We start from the raw sequence: 6,321 nt of genomic DNA, 5'->3' as shown, positions 1-6,321 counted from the left end.
TATCTAGAAGGGGCCTAATCCTTTCTCGAGGGACTGCTAGGTCATATCATGGGCTTGGGCTATAACACAACCCGATAATCTAGTTGATCCAAGGCCTAACCCAATCCAAGCATATTCTAGCTAGCGCCAGAGGAACAACCGCCCAAGAACTTCGGGATAAAAGAGTTATCGGCTCATTTAAAGATAAGCTAATCCTCAATATCCCGAAGGCCTGAATTTCAAATAATGGGTGAGATAGTTATCACGTATTAACAGGAAACGTCGTGAGCTTTATTTATATCATCCAAGTATGATTATGAACCCATATGAATGAATTGTCAGAGAAATTCCATTACCTTTACTGACTTAGGCATCGGAAGTGTTCTCCTGAAATCCCAAGCCTCTTTCCTCTTTAGTTGTAGGTGACCATGTGTAAGAAGTTGTGAAACACGTCCTTGACAAGACTCATTCACCCTTTCTTTTATCACTAATATGTAATATTCGGCGCTGCTGTACTGATATTTGCCAAAAAAAATCTAAGGATCAAATAAGACGATGTGACGAGGTAGAATGAAAGGAGAGAGCTGAGTTATGCAGAAAAGCGCTAAAGCATGTATCCACAACAAAAGATCAAGAGTGTGCAAACAAGAAGCTAAAGTAAAAGCCCGCGTAGAATTAGCTAACCGAATGACAACTATATATAATATCAGAATCTCTAGAAATGAGGGAAGGTGACAAAAATGGACCAAGGAAACTATATATGAATACACATGAAGAATTCAATAGGGGCAATACTGACGTTGCATAGGAAAAGGTAAAATGTTGTAACCAGAGTTCTTCTGAGTAATGTTACTAATAATCTACTTTATTATCATTCTCTAATCATTTCATGATATGATATAAATTATTAGAAACTATATATTATGTTTCATTTGTTGGCTTATCATTTAATGTCACATTAAGAAATATTGAGAGAATGATGTTAAAAAAATGATAAATAGATTTTTCTAATAAGTAAAAAGATAAATAGACAGTAGATCTTCCGTAAATTTAAATCATGCGGCTCTCAGTAATCTTGTAATTTTGATAAGAGTTTTGCTATGTACAAACAAGTTTGCGTACCAATCTGCGTACTAATGTTGTTACCTTCATATTCTAAATTCAAATTAGCACTGTTTTCAATAAAATCTACTTTCTGACCAATCATATTGAATGAATGCGCGTATTATAGGCATTAAAATTTCTGGGGTAAAGTTTCTAAAAACCTTTTCTCATATAAATACCATCAAATTTTATTTTATTTTATATTTTTTTTAGTTTTCTGAAATTTTGGGAGAAGCCCCAACCCAAAGGCTCCACTCTTATCCCAATGTTATGAATTTTTATTGCTAATCAACAAGCTTTGAGCGTCTTTTTAAAAAAAATTAAGAAACAACTTGAGTGAAGGAAAGTATCACATTTATCAAGTGTGCGGGATAGTATGTACTGTATAATGTGGAATGTTACTTTGCTCTATTTTGTTGATACAACCACTTGATCTGAGTTTTCTTTAAAAAAAAAAGGCTAAAACTATATCAAGAGTACACCAAATCACCTGAGACTGTTAAAGGCAGAAACCGTACATCAAGACTACTCTCTCTCTCTCTCTCTCGCCATCAGCACCAATGTGCCTAACTTGTCTAGAACCGTGAGAAGAAAATGAACATAAAAGAAATAAATAAATAAAATAAAATAAATAATAATAATTGAATAAAAAAGCTTTTTAAGAATCTAAAAAACATAAAAAGATGAGAAGTTAGAAGTCAGAAGTCAGAAGTGCTTAGCTTATAAAAAAAGTTAAATAAATAAATCCAAAATAAAAAAAAACAAATATATAAAATTTAGAATAAAATTAAGAAAGAGAACAACTTAAAATTAAAAGATACAAAAAAATCCTAGGTTTCACTTATTTAGTTTTTTATTTATTAATTTTTTTTTTTTTTGTTAAAAAAATGTTGCTTTCGTTAGTTTTCTAACTTTTATTTTTTTGAATTTTTTGCTTTATTCTTCATGTGTCCTTTTTTTTTTTTCATTTTAATTCTCATATTTCTCGTCTTCTACTTTTATCCTTAGAATTAATTTTTTTAAAACTATTTTCACTTTTTATTTTTCTCTAAACATTTTATACATCCACGTGACACGCCAAACTTCAATTAACGCGAAATTAAGACAAAGTGATTGATGAACCTAATTGGAAAAACCATCACATTTTAAATACAACACAACAAATTGAATAGTAAGGACTGAAAAATAAATGTATAAAATGAGCAAGTGTTATAATACTAAAAATGTTTGTAATTTTACTCTATTCTATTTGGTTGGTTTTCCTCTCCGGGTCTCCCTTGAGTAGAGGTTTCTTCCTGTCATTGTATAGGTTTGATAGAAATATTTTGAAATGGAGGATGCATGAGAGGCGCATGCAAAGATGTCCCTTTTGAAACAAGAGAAGGAAGAGATTCATGTAGAGACAAGTCTGTTGGAAGATGCAATAAAGAGAGGAGAAAACTGTTTGATTATTAAGCTTCTCACCACAAAATACTACAACAAAGAGGCTTTTAAGCAAACAATGAAGAATGTATGGAGATTTGTTGGAGATTTGTGAAGCCTATCAGGTTTCGAGACCTAGGGTCGATGTTCATACATGTTGAATTTGAGGATGTTCAAGATAAAGAAATGATATTGGAATGGGGAGAATATATGGTGTTGCTTAAGGAGTTTGATGGCACTCAACAACACCATGGACTTTTGATAAAAATATGGTGTTGCTTAAGGAGTTTGAAATAGGTTCGTCAAATTCAAATAACAGAGTCTATATTTTGGGTTCGTATTCATGATCTGCATTTTATGGCTCGCAACGAGTACATTGGCCATCTCATTGGGAGTTCACTGGAAAAAGTTATGGAAGTGGATTTGGAGAAAGAGGTATTGGAATGGGGAGAATATATGCGAGGTAGAATTTGTCTTGATGTCATGAAACCTCTCTAGCAACAGAGGAAAAAAAAAAATCAATGTTGGAACAAATAATTCTTGTTGGGTCCAATTCACATATGAGAGATTGCGCGACTTTTTCTATTGTTGTGGAACACTAGGGCACAACCATTGGGAGTGTGAAAAGTGGAAGGTAGCTAGTGAATGTTATGAAATGGAAGGGGTTCCCTATGGGCAATGGCTTCGCACTGAAAATTCCAGTGATTGGAGATGGGAGAACCGGCACCAACAAACAAAAATTGATCATATTCCGACAACTACTACAGTGAGTCATAAATGGCAACAAGTAGAAGGGCCAAAAATATCGGATTGTTCATATTTGGAGGATAGTTTGGAAGGTGGAAATGGTGGGACTATGCAATAAATTTTGGAGGGAGGGAATCATGGGATTGTGCAGGATCCTCGTGATCCTCAAGTCACTAGTACTGACGTGATACCCGCTATAATTTAGTTAGCAACAGATGATGAAAGCAAGAAATCAGGCATAATGAAAATACAGGGGGATTCCAATACACTGGGGACAAATCAATTATATATTTGGGAAGATGAAGTCGTGCCCATAAATGTGAAAAAGGGGTCTACATGCTTAGGTCATTCATAGACTTTATCCCAGGATGAGAGCCTACTTACGTCGCTTTTCATTAGCCTAATATCAAAAGCCATAAATGGAAAAGAAGGAAGGTGGAAGCAGATGTGATAGCCCAGGGTGTTTTTCTAAAAGGGGAGACACAACAGAGAAGGAAAAGGGAAGTTTCAGAGATCGAAGAAGAAGATGAACACGACGGGAGGAAGAAGGTGTCTAATAGAAGAGATGCACATGGAGAGACGAAGTATAATTCAAAGATATCCATAGAGGCTATTCCACATCCCTGCTGAGATCACCGAAAATCATAAGCTGAAATTCCCGTGGGCTTGGGAACCCACGTGGAATTGGTACCTTTCGAGACCTTGTCAAGAAGGAAGATCTCGATATCCTGTTTCTTCAAGAAACAAAGTTAAAAGCTCTCCAAATGGAATTTTGTAAGTATAAATTAGAGTTCTAACATTGTTTTGTTGTTAATTGTGTGAGCTGTTGTGGAGGAATTGCAATGTTGTGAAAGGATGTGATTAATTTCTCTGTTTTGAATTTTTTGAAATACCATGTTCATGCCAAGATTAATTGTGAGGATGACAACAAAATGGAATGGTTTATCACAGGTGTCTATGGATACCTTGATACAAATTACAGAACAGAAACTTCGAGTTTAATTAGATCACTTTATCATAGAGGAGAGCAACCTTGGTTAGTATTTGGGGATTTTAACGAAATTCTCAGTTTATCTAAAAAGTGTCAGGGCAGGAATAGACCAAAAAAAACAAATGGTTGATTTTCAAGCTGTCCTGTTTGAATGTGAATTAAGGGACTTGGGCTTTAATAGATCTCCATATACCTAGTGTAATAAAAGGGAGGGTAATGATTGTATTAGTGAAAGATTGGATAGATTTCTGGCTAATTCTAAGTGGTGTAATCTATTTCCTATGAAGATGGTTACACACGGAGTTGTCGCCTACTCAGATAATCTTCCCTTGTGGATTGATATGGATGGGGGTAGGATTTACAATCAATGAAAGAAACCATTCAGGTTTGAAGCTATGTGGGTGGAGGAGAGAGAATGTGCTGATATAATTGAGAAGTCTTGGAAATATATTGGGGGTCATAACATTATGCGTGAGGTAATGGCAAGGATTTCTAAATGTAGTGAAGAGTTGAATATATGGAATAGGTCTAGATTTGGAAATGTTCAGAAGCAACTACAAAAAGCTAAGCTAAGATTACAAGAACTTCAAGTTTCTAATCCTACATATTCTGAGGTTATAGAACACCAGTCCGCTAAAGATGAAGTGCAAAAATGGTTAGAGAGAGATGAAATCATGTAGAGACAAAGATCTAAGGTCTTATGGCTTAAAGAGGGTGACCAAATTTGAATTATTTCCATTCAAAAGCTTCTATTAGAAGAAAAAAGAATAAGATTATAAGGTTGCAAGATGCTTTTGGGGTTTGGAAAGAAGGGGCCAAAGGGATACACTCATTATAGATTATTTTCAGACTATTTTTCTGCTAATGGCCAAGCGAATTTTTGTTGATATTCTTTCCCAAGTTGAAACAAGGATAACAACTCAGATGAATAAGGAGCTATCACAGCCTTTTTTGGCAAAAGAAGTGAATCAAGACCTTAAACAGATGCACCCCACCAAAGCGTCCAATCCAGATTGTATGGCTCCTATCGTCTTTCAAAGGTATTGGAGCATCATAGGAAGTTCAATCACAAATGTTGTTCTGCAAGTTTTAAATACTGATAAGTTCCCTAGAGGTATAAATCACACTTTTATTACATTGATTCCTAAGAAAAAAATCTCTGATAAAAGTTGTCGATTTTCATTCAATAAGTTTTTGCAATGTCATTTACAAGCTTATTTCCAAAGTGATTGCTAATAGACTTAAAAAAGTATATTACCTCATGTTATATATGTTTCTCAAAGTCCTTTTGTCCTAGGAAGGCAAATTACTGATAATGTTCATATTGCTTATAAGCTTATACACATCCTGAAAAACAACAGAAAGGGTAACAAAAGGGTATATGTCCCTAAAGTTAGACATGTGCAAAACTTATGACACTGGAGTGAGTTTTTTAGAAACAATTATGGCTGCACTTGGTTTTGCTACAAGTCTGATTAAGCTCATTATGAAGTGTGTTAGAACTGTTACTTTTTCAGTGTTGGTTAATGGGATCTCAAAATTATACCTAACCGAGATTTGAGATAAGAGGACCATTTATCCCCTTACTTATTTTTACTATGCATTGAGGGTTTGATAAGTCTACTGAGGAATTGTGGTGGAAATGAATTTGTGGAATGAATCAAAATTTGTAGAGGTGCCCCTCAAGTGAATCATATTTTCTTTGTTGATAATAGTGTCATATTTTGTAAGGCTCATATAGAAACAAATAGAAACATTCAATTGCTGCTAACAAAATATGAGATAGCCTTGGGGTAGAAAATCAATTGAGAGAAAACATTTATAATTTTTAGTAGAAATGTGACAGAGGAGTTAAAAGAATGGATCATGTCTCTATGGGGTGGGAGTCATACTCAACAATATGAAGAATACATGGGCTTACCTCCTATTGTTGGCAGATCAAAGAATCAAGCAAAACAAAAAGTTTGGCAGAAGCTTCAAACTTGGAAAGGTAGTCTATTGTCTCAAGGTGGAAGGAAAGTTCTTATTAAAGCAGTAGCACAGTCTATCCCAACTTATGCAATGAGCTGCTTTAAGTC

The sequence above is a fragment of the Juglans microcarpa x Juglans regia genome, chromosome 6D (genome assembly GCF_004785595.1).
Source record: "Juglans microcarpa x Juglans regia isolate MS1-56 chromosome 6D, Jm3101_v1.0, whole genome shotgun sequence".
Lineage (NCBI taxonomy): Eukaryota > Viridiplantae > Streptophyta > Magnoliopsida > Fagales > Juglandaceae > Juglans > Juglans microcarpa x Juglans regia.
The sequence above is the reverse complement of the archived record's forward strand: the minus strand, read 5'-3'. Positions refer to the sequence as shown.